The following is a 23,257-nucleotide window of genomic DNA, read 5'->3' as shown; positions in this document are numbered from 1 at the left end:
AGCAGGGCATGCACTGTGAATCCTTGACTCTTTTCTTTGACCTGGTTCTTGTCTGTGGCTGCTAGGTGGTGCTATCTCATAATGGCAAGAACCACCTCACTTCTTGGTTGCCATACAAGAGCTCTCAATTCGTACTTTCTCTTCTCCAACACACAACTCACATAAGATGACCTAGCTGCAATATAGATCTTCCCCCATAGTTAGTTGCATTTCATGTATTTTTGCTTATATTGTCTTGGTTGCTTACATTTTAATCATCTATTGTAATTGATGGGGGAGGGGATTTCCTTCTATTGTCATTTGCTGATGTTTTGTTTTTCTCTGGTAAATATGATATGTGGACAGATTCTTGAATTGCCTTAATTGTTTATTTTTAGATCCGTTTTGAATTGTTCTAGGATGACTGGTTTTCATTTACTTTGCAATTCATGCAGGCCGTAAATTGCCTTGAGTGCAGGAAGGTGGAAAGATGGCATACAAATTAAAAATGATGTGAAATATATTTCAACACCGTGTGCTAATTAAAAGATACAGCCAAACCCCCACTCCACCCCACACACTTTTTCAAGCATCGAACAGCACTTCAGACAAGTTTGCATCCCCAGAGGATGCAGTTAATCACAAAGATTGTATATTTTTTACAGCGACTGTCAGAGCAGAGATATTAAAGTCTTAAAGCAAAATATTTTGGCTTCTGCCTCCTTCAGATTCTCTTCTGTGAACTAAAGGGTACTTGTAGCCAATGTATCAGTTATAGTATACGGAAGATGGAATACAGTGGTACCCCACAAGACGAATGCCTCGCAAGATGGAAAACTCGCTAGACGAAAGAGTTTTCCGTTTTGGAGGTGCTTCGCAAAACGAATCTCCTACGGGCTTGCTTCGCAAGACGAGAATGTCTTGCGAGTTCCTGCGGGTGTTTTTCTCTCTCCTCCCCTTTTTCTAAGCCGCTAAGCCGCTTATCAGCTGATCCGATAAGCCGATAAGCCGCTAAAAGCCGCTAATAGCGCTAATCCGCTAATCCGTCAATGGGCTTGCTTCGCAAGACGAAAAAACCGCTAGACGAAGAGAATCACAGAACAGATTATTTTCGTCTTGCGAGGCACCACTGTACTGAGAAACATTGCACTTGAAGTACCGAGTGATGCCTGGTATTGTCAAGGCCGTGTGGGGTTAAGGTATCACATCTATAAAGAGATTAGCTGTTATCCCTTCTACAATAATTCATAATAAAGAGATGCTGAGATTATCTGAACTGAAATGCTTTGAAACCAGTTCCATTTCCCCCCGCTCCATCAAGATTGCAGTTTCCTGGTTCCTCAGACATGTGCTTAGGCAAGTTGTTGTTTTGCGCAAGTACTAAATATGGTATCCAGTGGCAATTTGCACTCACTGATGTGAATTACACTGTCAGACCTGCGAGTAATGTTTTGTTCGATACAGTAAGTTCTACCAGCCATAGTGTACTTTTTTATCTATACTGTTTTGAAGATAACCATCTCCCTGAGATAAACAAAGATGATACAGGGGACTCAGCTACACAACTGAAAATAAAACGTGTTAAATGTGTTGTAAAGGGCGATACCCAAATGTGACACTAGATGGTGATAGTGAGCTATGCAAAATTCAATGTGTTTTTCAAAACTTTTTTAAAAAGCATTTTCACAGCATTTTTAATATGTGTGTAGATTCCACCAGGCTTTGGTTTCAGAAATATGTGATTCAGGATTGCTTACCTGTGGTTTAAGGGCAACCCTCACTAACAATCTGAATGGATCTGGAGATCTGGCAGTATGCTATCATAGAACGCTTTAGCATCACAGCTCTCCAGTAAAGCCACTTGCTAGCTAAGGTTCTAAGCTCTCTGTGATTCCAGCTACTTCCACCATTAATTTTGGAGGCATTTAATCAGAAGCTTGACAAATAGAGTTGCGTGTTCTTGTGATCACACGTTCTGAGCCTGGGGTGGAAGTAACAGTTTGGACTGGCTTTGGGGGTAAATGAGGGAAGGTCTAGGAATGGAGCCCAACATAAGTCCTGTCTATTTACCAAAAGTGTGCAGCTTTGAAAGCATTTAAAAACGACCTTGGTCCAGTATACCTGAAGGGGCGTCTCCACCCCAATCATTCTGCCCGGACACTGAGGTCCAGTGCTGAGGGCCTTCTGGCGGTTCCCTCGCTGTGAGAAGCCAAGTTACAGGGAACCAGGCAGAGGACCTTCTCGGTGGTGGCACCTGCCCTGTGGAACACCCTCCCACCAGATGTCAATGAGGAAAACAACTACCAGACTTTTAGAATACATCTGAAGGCAGCCCTGTTTATGGAAGCTTTTAATGTTTAATAGATTATTGTATTTTAATATTCAGTTGGAGGCCGCCCAGAGTGGCTGGGGAGGCCCAGCCAGATGGGCAGGGTATAAATATATTATGATTATTATTTATTTGCCCTTTGCTCATCTTGCAGCTAGCTCAAAATAAAAAACCAGAAACCTGGGAGCCCAGTTTTCTGGCTACTTTGCAGCCCCATTGGCAGAACAGTTCAGAACAGCACCCAATTGCTGCCCTCAGTGCCGTTATTGGGTACCGTTGAATAGCAACCGTGCTTACAGGAGAGAGCAATGCTCTTTGCCCTGGACAAGCTATAGAGCAAGAAAAGAACGGAAATTACTCAGCACCATCAAGATGACAATATCAGATTTGAAAGGAAACTGGTGATGTCTAGTTGACTAGATGACAGCTCCCAGATCTGTCAAACCTCAAATGCCCTATAATGGAATTTTAATGAACAGCGCAGCGAAGCGGAAAATTATTGACAGAAACGGCTTGCTGACAAAAGTCGTCAAGAGAGACATAATGAGCCATGCATATGCAGAGTCTAAATAGCATATTTTAACCACTTGAGGAGTTCTTCACCTTTATAAAGGTGGTGAAGGGACCAAGCCTGTAGGGAAACATAAGGTTGTTTCCACTCTATTTGGCATATGCTTGGACACAGAAAGAAAGGGGGGAGAGGGGGAGATACAAGATTAGATGAAACCGAAAAGACAAAAGACCTGCAAAAACATAAGAAGCACATTACACAGCTATGTCTGGCACAGTAACTGTTGAATGTGCTAACAGTATGCATCACGGTGACAGAAGTGGCATGTCGTAATTTTCAGTTCCTTGCAGCGGCATGCAGATAGCTGCTGTACATAGAGTTGGCTGCAGAAAAATTCTCTGCAGAGTTGTACAAGTGGGCACACCCCTTTGGTGTGTGGCAGGGAGTGGAAGAGAAATTCAGTTCACCTTTCAATGTGAACCTCCCCAATTTGCAGTTCCTGAAACATTTTTTGCCAGCATTTTTGTGTAATGTAATGCATGCTTGCATGCATATATTCATGAAAATAGCATGCAAGAAAACATGTATTGCGTTACACAAAAATGCTGGCCAAAAATGTGTATATTAGCAGAAATGCACACTACAATGCCAATGATTTTTCACAAGGGATTTCTTTTCAAATTGATGCAGAAATGTGGTGAAGTAATGACTGGAAATATGAAAAATGGAAGTTGACATATTCATCCATCTCTAATGTGGCATAACAAAAAGGGAGAGACACAGAAACAAGAAATAAAGCAAAGAGGAGAAACTGGTTCTCAAAAGTGCCAATTATTAAGGTTTCTTATGGCTCATATCATTTCAGAACTGAGGTTCCTTATTCAAGAGTAATCCCAGACTTAAAAATTCGACAGAATATCTGAAGCAGCTTGCACAAATGCTGCTACTTATCTGGCACAATGAAGTTGAAGCTTGCTCCTGAAGTAGGAACCTTCGTTCCAAAACATATTGAGGTATTAAGAAAACTATAATAGTTGCACCTTGAACAATTAGTTTCTCCCCTTTTGCATTATTTCGGTGTGCGTCATCAGCAGCTAAGTGTAGTCAATGCCTGGAGTGAGAGCAAATATAAGGATTGTTTTGTAGGCAGTGGAGAGGTAAAGGTAAAGGGACCCCTGACCATTAGGACCAGTCGTGGCTGACTCTGGGGTTGCGTCGCCCATCTCGCTTTATTGGCAGAGGGCGCCAGCGTACAGCTTCTGGGTCATGTGGCTAGCATGACTAAGCCGCTTCTGGAGAACCAGAGCAGCGCACGGAAACGCTGTTTACCTTTCCGCCGGAGCGGTGCCTATTTATCTACTTGCACTTGAACGTGCTTTCGAACTGCTAGGTTGGCACGAGCAGGGACCGAGCAACGGGAGCTCAACCCTTAGCGTTGATTCGAACCACCGACCTTCTGATCGGCAAGCCCTAGGCTCTGTAAGGAGGATTATGTGAAATATTGCAAGGAAGATTATGAAAAGAACAATTAGTTAATGATAATTAAAAGTAATAGAGAAATTAAGAAATGCAGAATAAGTGATAAAGACCGGAAAATCTTCAGAGGTTGTTGATGGAAGTCTAAAATATTGTATAAGATAAGAATTTATGTTAAATGGTTGTTGGAAATGATATGTTAAAAAATCAATTATATATATATATATAAAAGCGAAAACTCTTGGATGCATTCGAAAGTCTTGGATGCCTTAAGCCTTATATGAGGTCTACATGGGCATCTAAAAAGGTATTGCGCAAGCCAATCATGCAAGGTGAGTATGGTCAGGCACACAACATCTGAAGGGATATACCAGGGCGGGTTTGAGGCTTGCTGTAGTTTGTGCCATCATAATGCTTCCTTTTCTAACTCCAAATGAACTTGAAGAATCCCTGAAATGCAATTGTAGCTGTATAAATCATATTGATATCGTTATTGCAGGTTTATGCTGGTGGAGATCAGAGCAGAATTCACCTATAAAATCAGGATATAAACTTGTCCATACAGTAGAGCGGAAACCTCTCTATTAAAAAATAAATAAAATTGGATGCAGGAAAGAGAAGCTGTAGAAGGTTGCTGGGTCAAGGGATTTCGTTTCAGTCTGTCTGTGAGATTGCATTGCCCGTCTTCTGAAACACAGTCCATTGTACCTTAGACTTCTGAAAGCTATGGCAATTAGACTGTAGCTGCCTTGATGCAGAGTGACTTGAGAAGGAATCATTTGGACACTTGAAAGAATCAGCATTCCAGACAGACCATGACTGCCAACAGACCTTTTCTTATGCAATAAAGATCCTTCGTGTGTTTTGAGCAATATCATCCGTCCTAAGAAGAGGGTTATACTACATCAGCTTGGTCTTCAGCTACCATTCACTGCTCTTTCTGCATAAACTCTCAAGCAGAATGACCACTTTTTAAACTTGGACTGCTAGTCAACTACTGCACTTTTTACCCAGAGGAAACCCATTGAAATTAATAGACCTAACTTCACCGTGTCAATTGATGTCACTGGGCCCTTCATAGCTACAGACTTTTAAAAATGAAAGTTGACAGTCTAGGGCTTCTGTTGGCTGTGAGACCCATTTCTACCCCCTGTACTCAACTCTTGGTGGCTCTGCCTATAGTTATGAGCATTGCAGAGCCCCCAAAGAGCATCAGACTTTCTTGGAACACCGTTTGAAAACCACTGCCCTGAATCTCTTTGGGTCATGCTTTATTTTTGTGAAATATTCTGTGAAATGGTGTTCTCATTTCTTAATTAGTCATGGCAGATTGCTTTCCCCCTAATTTTGATTGATAATATTGCCAGTACTAAGGCATTTTTTCCTGGTTGCCTGTTCAGTTTCTGCCAAGTATTAAAAAAACCGGCAGCTATTTAACAATCCAGTGTTGATATTCAAGAAGATGAAGCTTCATTATTAGCCACTGCAAACAGATTTGTGCCAGAGCCGGTATCATTGAAGCTCTCTGTTCTTGTTTTTTTGTTACTTCTTGTTTATGCAGAGTTGCCAATACATATCTTATGAGCAATTTACTGCCGAAACTGGAAATGTTGAGAAGCATAACTTCACTTTTTAAAAAGAATACTTTGAGTGAACCCATATTTACATATATCAATCCAGTCTTTGCAGATGTGTTATCCAGCTAGAGAATTGATTCCTTCAACTGATTAAAGGTGGATTAAAAGATTCCCTCCCCATAATGCCTTTCCACAGCTACATCTTGTTGCATAATGCTGCTCTGCCTATGTGTACCAAGTAATTGGTGTTAAAGTCGAAAGTTTAATGTGCATAAAATGCTTGTTTGCATTGAAGTTGAAACTTGTGTAAAGGTTTGCGTTTTAAAAGCAGAGAAGTTTGCATTAAGCAATGAGAGAATCAATGAGAGAAGTTCCTAGACAGTGTCAAAGGACTTAAAGGACTGAACTGTATAACCTGCTAGATGATTGCAGTGTGTTACTTTGTATTTGCACTCAGTAACATTTATATGTAGCTAGTTTTAAGATTGTATTGCAGTACAGTGGCACCTTGGTTCTCAAACATAATCCGTTCAGGAAGTTCGTTCCAAAACCAAAGCGTTCCAAAACCAAGGTGCATTTCCCCACAGAAAGTAATGCAAAATGGATTAATCTGTTCCAGACTTTTAAAAACAACCCCTAAAACAGCAATTTAACATGAATTTTACTATCTAATGAGACCATTGATCCATAAAATGAAAGCAATAAACAATGTACTGAAGTCACACACACAATCAATCAGTCAATCAATAGCTGAACTGGGTTCCACACAGCCACAAAAACAAAACAAAAAAGCCACAAAAACAAAAACGCAAAATAAATAGCAAAAACAGACAGACCTCAGCGTAACACTCAATATGGAAGTGTGGCACTCAAATCGGAAGTGTAACACTCAATACGGAGTACGTTCGGCTTCTGGAAAATGGTGGCAAACCAGAACATTTACTTCCAGGTTTGCAGTGTTTGGGTTCTAAGTTGTTTGAGTACAAAGGCATTTGAGAACCTAGGTATCACTGTAAAGTTTAAAAACTCGTTATTAGAGTGGAAAGCTCATTAATTTCTGCACGAGGTCCAGATCAGGGATTCCACTGAACAACTCTAACTATAGAAAACCAGGCAGGTGGAGGCAGCCTGTGATTCTTCAGAAGAAGTCCCATCTCTCAGTTTCAAAAGTATTACTAGGGGGGAAAAAATGTTTCATCACATATTTTCTTCTATGACTTTGGTTTTCTGCAGTATAACTCCAAAAGGTAAAGGTTGCCTTTCATAATAGCGAAAGTGTCTGGATGATTTGCAAGAGCAAAGCTAGGCTCATAAACTGTAAACTCCAGTACTTTAAAGCATGCCCTAAAACTAGCAGGTAAAAAAATTAATCAAGAAGATCATACTATTCCTGTCAAGCCAGAGGCAAAAAAACAGTAACAACTAAAACGAAAAAATGCAACGGGCCAAAGATGTGGTCTGGCTTGTATTTTACTTCTACAGCAGGTTGGTAGCATTTTAAACACTGTGAAGGGAAGAAACACTGTCAAGGCAAATGTTTTTAGGCAGTCACTAGGTAGCCTACAATATTTTTGATGGAGAGGATCCAAACTCCCCTTTTCACAGCCTAGTTCAGTGTTTGTCAAATTTTGTTATAGGGACCCTTGAGTTTCTCAGAAACTGATCAGTGGCTTGGGCATTTTATATTGTATGAATAACTCGTCATTTGAGGCGCTTGTCTCTCCTTGTTTATTACCTATAAAACACAGATCTTCAAGGTGAAATGATGGTACAGTCCATAAAGTCATTCTGGGATGGGAATGATTGCCTCGTATCTTCTGATCCTTTTTGGACTACTTTGCTTACGTTTCTGTACTTTGCTCATTTTGTTCAAATGTCATGAGGCATTCCAAGACCCCATTAACTTCTGATGTAAAAGAAAAAGAAAAAGAAAGGCTTTGCTGCTAAATTTGTGTGTGTTTTTTTTTTAAGGCAAGCAAACTTGAGGCTCGTCTATATATATTGTAATGTGTTTCACCGATGTCAGGGAACTGACATCGGAGGGAGAGGCGAAGGGGAGGCTCCCAGATGATGCTGGCGAAGGACCCAGCAGCAGGGGGAGAAACAGCTCAGTAGAGGGGGAAGCCATTCAGTGCAGCACCAGGGATAAAGGAGGGCAGACGGGGGAATTGGAGAGAGGGCTCCAGGACTCTTCACTGGACATCAGTGAGGAAAGCCCAGGTCCTCCGCTGCCCCCGCCTTCCCTGCGCAGAAGACTCCCGCGCAGTGAGAGGAGGAGGAGACTGGGTGTCAAACAACTTTTATGTTGGAAGAGGTTCAAGAAACGCCCACTGACGGATTCTGCCAGTGACTGAGACAGTCACGATGAGAAGGGGCTGTGCAGTCAGAAAGGTTTAACAATGCAAATTAACTGAGAAAGGCACCAGCTTGCACATGAGTAATTCATACCTATTACAACCGATAACTGGAATCTTTATTCATAGAGGTCTAGCCTGGGATTCAGAGGATTTCTACAGTGTTTTCGCTTCCATGCTAAGTGATAAGTCAAAAGTACAAAAGTCCGTCTGTGGAATTCTGCTTTCTCTGTACTGCCAGCCTGCTTGCTCAGCAGGGACAACCTAGTAAGAATGTTTGTGAGACATCAAGCTTTTTACACCAAACCTCAACTTAAACAAGTTATGGTGCATCTTGCCAAATGAAAGGTGGTTCTTTAAAAATGAGATTCAGAAGCAATACAAAGCACAAGTGAGTGAGAAGATTAAAGATTTTATTCTAAATAGTAAGCAATATATACATACAGTGATACCTCGGGTTAAGAACTTAATTCGTTCCGGAGGTCCGTACTTAATCTGAAACTGTTTTTAACCTGAAGCACCACTTTAGCTAATGGGGCCTCCTGCTGCTTCCGCGCCGCCGGAGCACGATTTCTGTTCTCATCCTGAACCAAAGTTCTTAACCCGAGGCAATATTTCTGGGTAAGTGGAGTCTGTAACCTGAAGCGTATGTAACCTGAAGCGTATGTAACCTGAGGTACCACTGTACAGAAACCTAAAATTCCCATGCATGTGCAGGGCATCCAAGGTTTTGCAACATCGGTGTGAATCTGGAGGCTGCAACCTGTACAATATAGCAACCACCACCACATTTTAAAAACAATAACAGCAACAAGGACCCAGTGGATTATATTGCTGTGACTTGACAATCAACTGGATAGTTAATGGACTCTGCCATTGTCAGGACCTTAAATGAAAGCAGTAGCAAGCCAGATTTCAGGATGAAAAGACTTCTAGTTCCTGGTTCATTGCTGCGGTACCAAGATGTTTTATACCCTGTAGCCTGCTGTGTAATTCATTGTGCGATTCCTAGCATAATTTAATGAAAGCTATAATTATTGCCTTGCTGTGTTGAGGACCGACAGTTTAGCAGGATAAATATATTGTGTACATATACGGAGTTAACAAATCTTATGCTTTATGATCAGCTGAGGCATGTTATGTAACTTACTCCAAGGTTTGGTGGCATTCCAAGATGAACTTTTGCCATTTATTTGGAAACAGTCTCGGAATAAATTGCCACCATGTCTATAAAATGTACATAGGGGTTCTGTCAGGAAATAAACCATCCAAATTAAACTTCAGAAGGAACACTAGCTAGTCATTTTACATACATCTGTATTTCATGTTTGCTTGTTTTTAATAAATAAATAAAGTTGAAGAAAGTGATGGCAGGTTGTAGAAGTGGTCATGCTGAGAGCCAGGACAGGCAGAGAAAAACAGGGAGATTGTCTTTAAGGGTAAGCTAGAGAGCCTACTTTTATGTCCGTCTGATCTTCAGTTCATGGAGTTATCCTCCCCAACCCAGATATACATTCTAGGCCAGACAGTAAGATGGAAACAAGCTGATGGTTATCATGGCAATAGCTTTCTACTTCCATCATCCACTTTTTGAAATATTTCTTCCTGCTGGTGAACATGAAATCTTGCTGCAAACTCACACCGTACCAGAAATGGGGAGTGAAACCAGGTTCTTCAGGTCTGCTTTCTTTCCGAAGCTGCAGAGCAGGAGGATTGAATGGAAGGTAGCTGCACTTCAAGCCAATCTCTGTTATTTGGGCTAGTGAGGATGTAAAAAGGTAAATGACCCCTGGGCGGTTAAGTTGGGTCAAAGGCGACTATGGTGTTGCAGCACTCATCTCGCTTTCAGGCTGAGGGAGTTGGCGTTTGTCCACATACAGCTTCCAGGTCATGTGGCCAGCATGACTAAACCACTTCTGGTGCTACGGGACACCGTGACGGAAACCAGAGCACACAGAAATGCCGTTTACCTTCCTGCCACAGCGGTACCTATTGATCTACTTACACTGGCGTGCTTTCGAACTGCTAGATTGGCAGGAGCTGGGACAGAGCAACGGGAGCTCACCCCGTCGCGGGGATTCGAACCGCCGACCTTCCTAATCGGCAAGCCCAAGAGGCTCGGTGGTTTAGACCACAGTGACACCCGTAACCAATGAAGCAAATGTTACCAGTAATAGCTACCAGTATGTGCAAAACAACAGTGGAAGGCAAGCAGATGGGGTCATCTGACAACCTGAGGGCAACTGAAATGGAGTACACACCACACATTTAAAGCATATTTCACTACTTCCCCAAGAATCCTGAAAACAGTAGTTTAGCCATCACACACACACACACACACACAATCCATGGACTCTTTCTCTCACCCGCCCTGACTGAACTGCTTGCTTTTTGTCCTACCCCCCAATCCATGGACTGTGTGTGTGTGTATAATTTTTTTATTAAATTTTCTGTTTTACAATTTAGAATATTCATTTAAAAGGTAAAGGTACCCCTGCCCGTACGGGCTAGTCTTGTCAGACTCTAGGGTTGTACGCTCATCTCACTCTATAGGCCGGGAACCGGTGCCGTCCGCAGACACCTCCGGGTCACATGGCCAGTGTGACATCGCTGCTCTGGCGAGCCTGCACCAGAGCAGCACACGGAACGGCGTTTACCTTCCCGCTATAAAGCGGTACCTATTTATCTACTTGCACTTTAAGGGTGCTTTTAAACTGCTAGGTGGGCAGGAGCTGGGACCGAAAGACGGGAGCTCACCCCGCCACGGGGATTCGAACCGCTGACCATACGATCGGCAAGTCCTAGGCACTGTGGTTTTACCCACAGCGCCACCCGCGTCCCAGAATATTCATTTATACAACCTTAAAATATCAATGACTTTCCTTCTTCTCTTTCCATGATTCATTTTACAGAGCATAAATTCCTACATATATTATATAAACTAAACCATTCAGTATTCCATTATTACTTCCGTCAAAACTTATTTATACTGTTGAATTTATCTGAATGCTGCCAATGTTTTCAAGTGTACACAATTTCCCCCATATATTCAATAAACATTTTCCAATCTTCTTTAAACGGATGTTCTTCTTGTCCTCTTATTCTATATGTTAGATCCGCAAGCTGCGCATATTATGTCAGCTTAAGTTGCCATTCTTCTTTGGTTGGGACCATGCTCGTTTTCCAGTTTTGGTCTGACAAAACATGGGCTGCCATAGGGGCATACATAAATAACCTTTTTTGACCCCTGGATATTTCCATCTGAATTATTATTATTGTGGTTCGAGGACCCAATCCCCGCTTTGAGGAATAAAGACACGTGGACATAGTGTATAAGGTTAATGGGCAAGAAAAGGCCACAACTTTATTGATTACAGTAAGTGAGAAGGTATTGGCATAGGCATTGGACCACGGAAGATTGACTCCACCCACTCGGAGAGGGGTGAGCCTAAAGAGGGGTTATCCACCAGTAGGGGGAGCCTGTTGATGCTAATACAACTATAAGCTCTCCCCTGATGTCACCGAGGGTTGTGCCATGGCCCCACGCCACACAGGCATTGGACAGGATCCACAACCGCCGGATTCCTTTAACGGAATACCCAAAAGTGAAGGGGCAGGCGATGGCCACACGTTGCCTTTCCACACACCAACAATACATTCCAATGCCTAACCGGCGAAAAGGTGAAGAAATGGGCGGAATGGCTGGTGCGGCTGTGTCTTAAACAGCAAACCACACCCCCACCAAGCCAGCCAGGTGAGTGGGGCAGGGGGCATAACGCCCCCTGCGTGACGCAGGAATCGCGTCCCCCTCCCACAACACCTCCCCTCCAGAAGGAGGAGATGCCTTACCCTTTTACAGATCCACCACATATGAAAGAACATACCCTTGACTTCGTTGCATCTCCGTGGCCTTACCTTTGCTCGCTCTCTGCAGCTAGTCCTGGGGCTTCTAGCAGCCTACTCTTCCTTCTCACGGCCTGTTCTTATGGCTTACTCAGCCTTGCTACAGCTGCTGGAAGTGGTACATCTGTATCTAGACGTGTGCAATAGAGCCTATGGCAGAAGCCACCCTGGCTGTCCTAGAGAAGGCAGAGGCGAGGTGGTGAAAGCAGGACATGACAGACATCAAATAGAAGCTGGGGCAGCTTTTGTGAATACTTGATGTCCTGCTTAATTCGGGAAAGCTGAGTGGTGTGGGTTCGTAAAACCTAATCATGGTATGGATTCGTATTTTAATGATTCAGCATTTTGTGCTACAAGGAATGGCCATAGTGCTCGACACTTTCAAACTATACTTTCCAGTTACTGGGAGGGAAAATGCATTTTTAAAAATTCTTTTAAGAAATGTCTGTGTGTCTGAGCTCGACAGTGTGCGGAGGATGTTGCAGATTGCTTTTATAGCCCTGTCTATTACATAAATCCCCAAGAGAAAGACTTATTTCCATTATCCTGTCCAGAATTATGCCTAGGAATTAATTTGGAAAAAAATATGTCAAGTGTTAGCTAGCAAAGACAAATATTACGTAAGGCGTTGTTACATGCGCTTGCTGTTCTGACAAATTAGATTTTTAAAAAGTTAAATACAGTCTCTTTCTGCAAGAACCACATGACTTGGATTTCTGTACCAGGGGTTTCTTTCTAAGCTATAGTTATTTATTTCTGAAAATTGCTATTTATAAAGCAAGTTTAAATCATGTAAGGAAATATGGCAGCCATGATTGCAGACCGTTTGCCCCATGTGAATTTAGATTTGAGCTCTTGTTTTTCCTTTTTGACTATATCAGGTTGGGATTCTTTCTATTACTTTATCTCTATTTACTGGGATTGTGTTTTATGTTGCAACGACTCATTATTTTAAGCAACTGACTTTTTTAATGCAGCAGAGCGAACAATAGTTAAATAATACACTGGTATTTTCTAGTTCATTGTTTAATTACAGCTTGATGGACTTACAATACTGGCTATATTTTGAAACAAAATCAGCCGCCATACTATAGCATTAATCCACAGAAAAAGCCTTCAGTATGTTCCATCTAATTATTCATCTCCTGACATTTACATTTTCAAATGTCTTCCTAAGAATACTCCGTGCTTTGGCCTGCAGATGAAATTATTGCACACTTCTTACTTCAAACACACATGCTGCTCTTCAAGTTGATGGCTTCTGATAAAGATCATACAAAAGTCAAAAGTGTGGGTGGTCTTATAGATTCTGTCTGACTCAAGTCCCATTCTGTCCAGAGTGGTGCTTCTGTTTTGGTATCCTAGGGGCTCCTAAAAATGCCACCGTATGGTAGTCATTGTGCAGAATGCTTGAGCGTTTTCAAGAGAGGATGCGAGGAGGGTGGAAGCCCATGTCAGGAAATAAAGGAACTAAGGAATCAGAGACTTTATGCTGTAAGAAATGGAACAGGTAAAACTGAGGACTCACAGCTGTCCATAGAGGCGCAGGTCAATTCTGTATCCAGGGCAGACCCTACCTGCCCGCAGACTGTTTTGCCAGAGTGGTGCATGCTCTAGTTATCTCCCACAGGGACTACTGCAATGCGCTCTACGTGGGGCTACCTTTGAAGGTGACCCGGAAGCTACAACTAATCCAGAAAGCGGCAGCCAGACAGGTGACTGGGAGCAGCCACTGAGACCACATAACACTGGTCCTGAAAGACCTACATTGTCTCGCAGTATGTTTCTGAGCACAATTCAAAGTATTGGTGCTGACCTTTAATGCCCTAAACTACCTCGGCCCAGTATACCTGAAGGAGCATCTCCACCCCCATCGTTCTGCCTGGACACTGTGGTCCAGCTCTCAGGGCCTTCTGACGGTTCCCTCACTGCGAGAAGCAAAGCTACATGGAACAAGGCAGAGGGCCTTCTCAGTAGTGGCGCCCGCCCTGTGGAACGCCCTCCCACCAGATGTCAAAGAGAACAACAACTACCTGATATTTAGAAGACATCTGAAGGCATCCCTGTTTAGGGAAGTTTTTAATGTGTGACATTTTAATGTATTTTCAATATTTTTTGGAAGCCGCCCAGAGTGGGCACAGTTACCCCATCCAGGATCAGGGAAAGTATTCCAGACCCTCCATGTCCCAGAATCCAGAGAGCCTTAAAAGTAGGAGAGCAAAGAGTTCAAAGACGTCTTCTTTGTGGAACAGGAATTCAATAATATGAAGCTCCCATCATTCCTATGCTGGATCACAAAGCCATCTTCCTAGCCCCCTCACTTGTAAAGCTTAGATCCTCACCATACTCATCCAGATCTTATTATGGTTCCTTATCTTCTCCTTCGTTATTTTTTCAAATACAGAGAAAAAGCTGCTATACAGTGGATAAGGAAATGTGGTTGTATGAATCAGTCCCAAAGTCATACATATAGCTGCTTATTTGATGGGTACAGGGCTGTGAATGCATATCTATTGGCCTCAACTTGATGGGGCACAAGCTGGCAAACCAATCTAAAAATTTCCCCCTATAGTAAAAGTTAATATATCCCCCAAATAAAACTATTCATCACCTATTATGGAGATCCATCTTGACAGGGCTGAGATGCAGTCTGACTGTTAACTGTTTCTGGCTTTACCAAGACTTAATGCATATCCCCTTTGTGACATCACACATGACATCAGAATGGCATGTTTGCATTCAACCTCCTAGACTATCTCCAGGCCAACAGCAATTACCAGTAAACTTCTGCAGCCAAGTAACCATCAGCCTGACTACCCAGTTGTTTCTATCTAGACTATTGGATGTTTATTTTTTGCTCTCATAATCAAAGCCTGAAGAAGTGCTGTGTATAATCTGAAAACCTGCTTCCACTATTAAAGAAAACTAATTGTCAGGAACTGGGTAGAGGAGGAATGGTGGAGACCCCCTCCCCATCCTGACCCTTCCAGGGAGGAGGAATAGAAACAAAGTTTAGATTTGCAACAGGAGGTTGAGGGAGGTAGTAGTTCAGAGGCAGATGGGGGGAGAATTGGGGAATAATGGGAGAGGAAGGTTAGGCAGAGCCGGAGCAGCAGCTGGCTAACACGTTGTCGTTAGAAAGCATTCCAGACCCTCCATCTCCCAGAACCTGGCGATCCTTAAAAGTAGGAGAGCAAAGAGCTCAAAGACAGAGGGTGGCACCCATAGAGGAGATGATGAGAATGAGGAAGTGGGAGAGACAGATGGTGGAGATTCACTTGGGACAACACCATTATCCAAGAGGCTGGGTTCTATAGCCTCTCTCTCTGTAAAGTTTGAAATAAAAAAAGACTGTATGAAACTTTTCCTTGTCTTTATACTATTCTGGGCAACCAGCCAGCAGCCACTGACAGCATCCTGACAGCAGGGAGCAGAGAGCAATAGCCATTCAAACTACCTACCTTGCAATTGGGAGAAATGGGTGTTAAGTTGTGGCTGAACATAGCAGACGACACAGCGATTCTTTCAACAGCTCTTGTTTATTCACAGGCCAGAACAGAACTGAACTGAAGGGTTCAGTCAGCCTGCTTATATAGAGCTCCAGTACAATGTAACTGTAACAATTTTCTAAAACTATCCAAACACTGAATGTCACTTTTGATCCCTTATTTGCATAACTATCTACAATATCCCCCTGCTGGCCCAGGGTGAGAACTTCAGTCCATAACAATGGGGTTGGTGGAGATTCACTTGGGACAATGCCATTATCTGGGTTCTATAGCCTCTCTCTGTAAAGTCTGAAATAATAAAGGCACTGGCGGAGGAAGGCGGGTGCGGGGGGTGCGGTGCACAGCAGGTGTCAGCCGTGAGGGCAGGTGACATCACCACGCCACCCACCCACGCTCCTGGGCGCTCACTGTGTGGGTGGTGGGCCAGTCGGGATGATGCTGCCATGGGCAGTTAACGGTGCCCCCCAACACTCGCCGCGCGGGTGGCAAGCGGTGCCCCGCCCCCTCAGTCACCGCGAGGGCGGTGGACAGCTAAGGACGCTTGCCCTGCGAGCAGCTAGCCCCGCCCCTGCAGGCCACCCAGCCCTGCCCCCACACCGCTCCGGTGTCGGGGCAGGTAGCTCCGCCCCTGAATAAAGGACCGTAAGAAAATTTGCTTTTATGCTTTCCTGGGCATCCAGCCAGGAGCTGTTGACAGCATTCTGACACCTTCTGAGTTAATGGCAGAGGTGAATTTTGTTCAAACTGACCTAAAACATAAGGTCTGTTTGCATGAAATGGCTTACCCATTGTAGGAAGGGGACTCTGTATCAGGCATATTTCAAGAATACGCAAACTCTTCAGCTGTTCTGGTTAAATAGGCTACAAACAGCAAACGGCACGCAAATTCATGAAATCTCAAAAGCAAAGAAATTGTGTGCAAAAAAAACCCCAGTCACTAAATTAGTGGGTGAGTGATTTATAAGTACTAGACTCACAAGCACTCTTCTCATAATTAACCCTCTTAGAGGCGACACAGAGAACACTAATGGCACCATGAGGCTTTCTCCTGTTATTGTTTTGAAGCTAAATACACAGCGGATAATTCTGTGTACCTATTGCATCATAAGTACCAACTTATTTGCATCATTTCTGCCTTCAGATACAAACACACCTAGGTGTGGCCTGCATGGTGTGGGAATGGTATGGTAGAAGAATGGGTGGGAAGACGCAGTTTTGAAAGCTCCTCTGTGTTAGAATAAGCTTCTCGAAATTGGGCAGCAAAAACGTGGGCTAATCTAAAACCTTTCTCTGTTAATTATTGGGGTGGGGGGGTTACCTGCAAGGAGGATTTTCTGTGCAGGAACATTAAAGCATAGCACCACTGTCTCTGCAACCTGAAATGGCACAGTCTACACCAGGGGTCAGCGAACTTTTTCAGCAGGGGGCCAGTCCACTGTCCCCCAGACCTTGTGGGGGGCCAGACTAGATTTTGGGGTGGGGGAATGAACGAATTCCTATGCCCCACAAATAACCCAGAGATGCATTTTAAATAAAAGGACACATTCTACTCATGTCAAAACACCAGGCAGGCCCCACGAATCACCCAGAGGTGCATTTTAAATAAAAGGGCACATTCTACTCCTGTCAAAACATGCAGATTCCCAGACTGCCCAAGGGCCGGACTGAGAAGGCGATTGGGCCAGATCTGGCCCCTGGGCGTTAGTTTGCCTACCCATGGTCTACACTGCCATGTCAAGCTGCTGCATGTGAAGACTAGGTCATGAGTTTGTCATAACTGCAATCAAAATCTGTGTCAGACCAGAAAAAAACCAACTGTGTCCCCACAACATATTCTGAAGGAGAGTTTCCACCCCCATCGTTCAGCCTGGACACTGAGGTCCAGCGCTGAGGGCCTTCTGGCGGTTCCCTCACTGCGAGAAGTGAGGTTAGAGGAACCAGACAGAAGGCCTTCTCAGTGGTGGCGCCCGCCCTGTGGAATGCCCTCCCATCAGGTGTCAAGGAAATAAACAACTATCTGACTATCTGAAGGCAGCCCTGTTTAGGGATGTTTTTAATATTTGATGTTTTATTGTGCTTTTAATATTCTGTTGGGAGCCACCCATAGTGGCTGGGTAAACCCAGCCAGATGGACAGGGTATAAATTATTATTATTATTATTATTATTATTATTATTATTATTATTATTATACACCAAAGTTGGGTTGCTGCTTTTTTACTGACAATATAGGTGATGTGATGGAAACTCGGTCTTGTACATCACAACCTGCAAACAACAGGTTTTGAAAGAAAAGTTTGAAACGCTGAAGCAAAATTCTGCCTTATTATTATTATTAAACATTTTATTTAGGTGTACTTACAAGCAAACAAAACAATAAGATACACACACTTAACCACAAAATAAACCAAAAAAGGAAGAAGAAAAAGTAAGGACAAAAGGAACATAAAATACCACACCCATGTGACTTCCCTCCACCAGCTCTCGTCATCTTTAAATCATTTAAATTCTTATTTACATTGCATATCATTTATCACTGTAATTACTCCTTTTATGGTACTATTATTATATAACATCAGGTCATCCTTACAAGCTTAGTCTAAACATATCAGCCTGTTATTTTTAGAGCAGTGTTTGTTCATGTAACCTTCGAACCATAACCATTGTGCCCTTAATTTCTAGTGTGTTTGATAATTCTGCCTTTTAATTTACCTTGACCAAAAAAAAAATATTTTCATCAAAAACCCATCTGGTCCATAGGATTCCAGCTGCTTCTCTTTGTGCTACCATATCCTTCTTTGAACAGTATTTAGACCTCTGATGTTTCTGCACAAGGGATCTCTGATCACAGATTTGCCACATTTTTCAAAATCTGCAAGGTGCTACAGATCCATGATGCGATGTAGCTGTGACAGGACAATGAGTCTGCAAGCTGAGCAGCGCTGAAATCTTTCTATGTGCTCTTTCCTACCCCTAAATAGAGAAGAGAAAATATTTTTGAAAGGTTAATGGAATGGAAAAGCATAGTGTAGTTAGTAGGAGAAGGAGCGGCAGCAAAGTGACATTTAAATGAGGTTTTAATCTGTGCACCATGGAAGAATTAAAACTTGTATTGTTATGCTTTGCTTTAGATTTCTTTTTGTGCATTTAGTTATTATTTCAGGCAAGCCTCCTACTTCCTTATTGGCTACCAAGCTATAGAGAAATTACGATGAAAAAAACCACCATATCCATGGTAGTTTGACTCTCATTTATCCGCAGTTTGCTTTTTATAACGTGTCCTTCTTCCAAATGATTGTTTCTTATGCCTGCTGGCCATGAGGTTTATAAGGAAAGTGAACTTCATATTCATTTTGATTCTCCTAGTTTTCACCTTCCCTGTGGACAAAAAAAATCCAACCTTAAAATGCCTTGGGGGAAAGAACAATTTCAAATTGTGTTGATACGTTATCGTCCAACGTTGACTTTTGCCTCAGATAAGGACTGATCAGTGTTGCCAGCTCTGTGACATTTCTCAAATCCATTTACAATTATGGAGCATGCATGCCCACACACACACACATACACATACACATACTGTTTCCATATCTAAAACCAGGGTCTCTCCTTCCATTTAATGATTGATAAGCCAATTTTATATGTACTTAGCGAACCAGATTGTAAATCAGAACGTTCAAAATTTCCCAAAGTTCCCCAGAAAGAGGGTTTGGGTTTTAAACCACTCTGGGAACTACATTTCTGTGAGGGCAATAGGGATATTGTAAGAACTGTCAGCACTCAGCCAGAGTGATGCAAGCTCTAGTTGGAATGCTTTCCCTGGTCCTGAATGGGGTAACTGTGCCCCTGAAGGACCAGGTGCACAGCCTGGGAGTCATTTTGGACTCACAGTTGTCCATGGAGGTGCAGGTCAATTCTGTATCCAGGGCATTTGTCTACCAGCTCCATCTGGAACACAGGCTGCGATCCTACCTGCCTGCAGACTGTCTTGCCAGAGTGGTTCATGCTCTAGTTATCTCTTGCTTGGACTACAGCAATGCGCTCTATGTGGGGCTACCTTTGAATGTGACCCAGAAACTACAACTAATGCAGAATGCAGCAGCTAGACTGGTGACTGGGAGTGGCCGCCAAGACCACATAACACCTGTCTTGAAAGACCTACATTGTCTCCCAGTACTTTTCCGAGCACAATTCAAAGTGTTGGTGCTAACCCTTTAAAGCCCTAAATGGCCTCTACCCAGTATGCCTGAAGGAGCATCTCCACCCCCTTCTCGGTAGTGACACCCGCCCTGCGGAACACCCTCCCACCAGATGTCAGAGAGTACAACAACTACCAGACTTTTAGACGACATCTGAAGGCAGCCCTGTTTAGGGAAGCTTTTGATATTTGATGCATTACTGTATTTTAATATTGTGTTGGAAGCCGCCCAGAGTGGCTGGGGAAACCCAGCTAGATGGGCAGGATATAAAAATATTATTATTATTATTATTATTATTATTATTATTATTATACGCAGCTCTTCTTCAGGATTTGATTATGAGAACAAAAAATAAACATCCAATAGTCTAGATAGAAAAAACTGGGTAGTCAGGCTGATGGTTACTTGGCTGCAGAAGTTTGCTGGCCATTGCTGTTGGCCTGGAGATAGTCTAGGAGGTTGAATGCAAACATGCCATTCTGATGTCATGTGTGATGTCACAAAGGGGATCTGCTTTAAGTCTTGGTAAAGCCAAAAACAGTTAACAGTCAGATTGCATCTCAGGCCTGTCAAGATGGATCTCCATAACAGGTGATGAATAGTTTTATTTGGGGGATATATTAACTTTTACTATTGGGGAAAAATTTTAGATTGGTTTGCCAGCTTGTGCCCCATCAAGTTGAGGCCAATAGATATGCAATCACAGCCCTGTACCCATTAAATAAGCAGCTATATGTATGACTTTGGGACTGATTCATACAACCACATTTCCTTATCCACTGTATAGCAGCTTTTTCTCTGTATTTGAAAAAATAACAAAGGAGAAGATAAGGAACCAAGAATAAGATTTGAATGAGTATGGTGAGGATCTAAGCTTTACAAGTGAGGGGGCTAGGAAGATGGCTTTGTGATCCAGCATAGGAATGATGGGTGCTTCATATTATTGAATTCCTGTTCCACAAAGAAGACGTCTTTGAACTCTTTGCTCTCCTACTTTTAAGGCTCTCTGGATTCTGGGACATGGAGGGTTGGAATGCTTTCCCTGGTCCTGAATGGGGTAACTGTGCCCCTGAAGGACCAGGTGCGCAGCCTGGGAGTTATTTTGGACTCACAGCTGTCCATGGAGGCACAGGTTAAATCTGTGTCCAGGGCAGCTGTGTACCAGCTCCATCTGGTACGTAGGCTGAGACCCTATCTGCCCGCGGACTGCCTCGCCAGAGTGGTGCATGCTCTGGTTATCTCCCACTTGGACTACTGCAATGCGCTCTACGTGGGGCTACCTTTGAAGGTGACCCGGAAACTACAACTAATCCAGAATGCAGCAGCCAGACTGGTGACTGGGAACGGCCGCCGAGGCCACATAACACCGGTCTTGAAAGACCTACATTGGCTCCCAGTACATTTCCGAGCACAATTCAAAGTGTTGGTGCTGATCTTTAAGGCCCTAAACGGCCTTGGTCCAGTATACCTGGAGGTGCTTCTCCACCCCTATCATTCTGCCTGGACACTGAGGTCCAGCGCCAAGGGCCTTCTGGCGGTTCCCTCACTGTGAGAAGCCATGGAACCAGTCAGAGGGCCTTCTCGGTACTGGCGCCCACCCTGTGGAACGCCCTCCCACCAGATGTCAAAGAGATAAACAACTACCAGACTTTCAATAATAATAATAAAATTTTACCCCGCCCTTCCTGGTTCAAAGGGCTCATGGCAGCTAACAACAAATTTAAAACACTTAATTATAAAAGCAGCATAAAATACAGTATAAAAACATGAATAACAATAAAATTCAAAAACCAATTTAGGGGAAATAAGCATTAGATAATCCCCAGGGCTAGCTGGCTGAATTGGTCCTACTTGGGCCAGCGAGGACGCCAGGGGAGAATTAGCTGTTGGGTCTCAGAGCGGGTGATCTTCATAAAAGGGGAGGAGGAGGGAAGAGAAGGGAAGGGAAATAAAAGATCAAGCTGAATTCAAATTAAAGGCCAGGCGGAATAGTTCAGTCTTACAGGCCTGCGGGTGGCGCTGTGGGTTAAAGCCTCAGCGCCTAGGACTTGCCGATCGAAAGGTCGGCGGTTCGAATCCCCGCGGCGGGGTGCGCTCCCGCTGCTCGGTCCCAGCGCCTGCCAACCTAGCAGTTCGAAAGCACCCCCGGGTGCAAGTAGATAAATAGGGACCGCTTACCAGCGGGAAGGTAAACGGCGTTCCGTGTGCTGCGCTGGCTCGCCAGATGCAGCTTGTCACGCTGGCCACGTGACCCGGAAGTGTCTCCGGACAGCGCTGGCCCCCGGCCAATAGATGTGAGATGGGCGCACAAACCCCAGAGTCTGTCAAGACTGGCCCGTTCAGGCAGGGGTACCTTTACCTTTACCTTTTACAGGCCTGACAGAAGGCAGTTAAATCCTGCAGGGCCCTAGTCTCATGGGAAAGAGCATTCCACCACGTCAGAGCCATCACTGAAAAAGCACTGGCCCCGGTGGAGGATAGTCTGACGTCCTTAGGGCCCGGGACCTCTAAACTATGGTTATTCATGGACCTTAAGGTCCTCTGCAGGGCAGACCAGGAGAGGCGGTCCCGTAGATACAAGGGTCCTAAGCCACAAAGGGCTTTTAGAAGACATCTGAAGGCAGCCCTGTTTAGGGAAGTTTTTAATGTTTAATAGACTATTGTATTTTAATATTCTGTTGGAAGCAGCCCAGAGTGGCTAGGGAAAGTCAGCCGGATGGGCGGAGTATAAATAATAAATTATTATTACTACTACTACTACTACTCGTAACAAACAACAGTCCCCAGGAGACACTTTGGAGGAAGCCATGACTGTCTAAAGGGGTATCATAGGGCATTAAATGCATAGTGCAGATGGGTTCCTAGTTTCAATTAACAGAATTTGTGTCCTGCAGTTACTGCTCCCAACTTAGGAGCACTTAGTGGCTGTAGAAGTTTGCCATACCTTATGGTTTCTCTGCTTCTGTTCCTTACATATGTATTTTCACGATTGCCAAAGCGAGAGACCCGGAGACTCAGTGTAAACATCGACCAATGGAGGGTGGGTTACCTTAGCAACAGAAAGTTCTCAGAATGTCTCGTTCCTTTGGGCTGTAATTGAGTTTATGAGCCTTCGCATCTGCATGTAAAGTGAATGAGGCACCTGGGAATATGTTTGCAGAGTGAGGAGGAAGAAATTAGAAAATAGCAGACATTACGTTGTTAATTTCCTGCATGCTGTGATGCGAATGAACATTCAGATGTTTGCAGTGATTGGCCACACCAAAAAAAGCCCACATACCCCATCTACACTAGAATAGTTGCCTTTGTTAAATAGTTAACATGGTGGTGTGTTTTGGCTAAGAAGGGAGTCTTCTCTTCTCATGAGGTGGTCAAAGTACTGGAACCTCAGCTTCAGGCTCTGTCCTTCCAGTGAGCACTCAGGG

The 23,257-nt window shown here is 43.6% G+C and overlaps 2 long non-coding RNA genes across 4 annotated transcripts in view; both read right to left on the bottom strand.

Annotated features, from left to right (window-relative positions):
• The window catches only part of LOC309538914, a 31,622-nt gene extending 8,577 nt beyond the window's left edge, over positions 1–23,045 (bottom strand). For 2 of the 3 annotated variants that reach the window (XR_014222494.1, XR_014222495.1), the window contains exon 1: positions 22,777–23,045. This is a non-coding gene — a long non-coding RNA (uncharacterized lncRNA). Of the gene's footprint in view, positions 1–12,141; positions 12,306–22,776 lie in introns of all 3 variants that reach the window. The other variant, XR_014222493.1, reaches the window with a different exon arrangement.
• Positions 13,140–14,821, bottom strand: LOC309538838. The gene is made up of 2 exons (XR_014222370.1): positions 14,741–14,821; positions 13,140–13,621 (listed from the first exon to the last, which is right to left on the bottom strand). It is a non-coding gene; the product is annotated as an uncharacterized lncRNA (long non-coding RNA).
• Positions 23,046–23,257: the final 212 nt, after the last annotated feature.

This window comes from Podarcis vaucheri (assembly GCF_965113315.1).
Source record: "Podarcis vaucheri genome assembly, chromosome: 8".
NCBI lineage: Eukaryota > Metazoa > Chordata > Lepidosauria > Squamata > Lacertidae > Podarcis > Podarcis vaucheri.
This window is presented reverse-complemented; position numbering and strand designations above follow the sequence as displayed.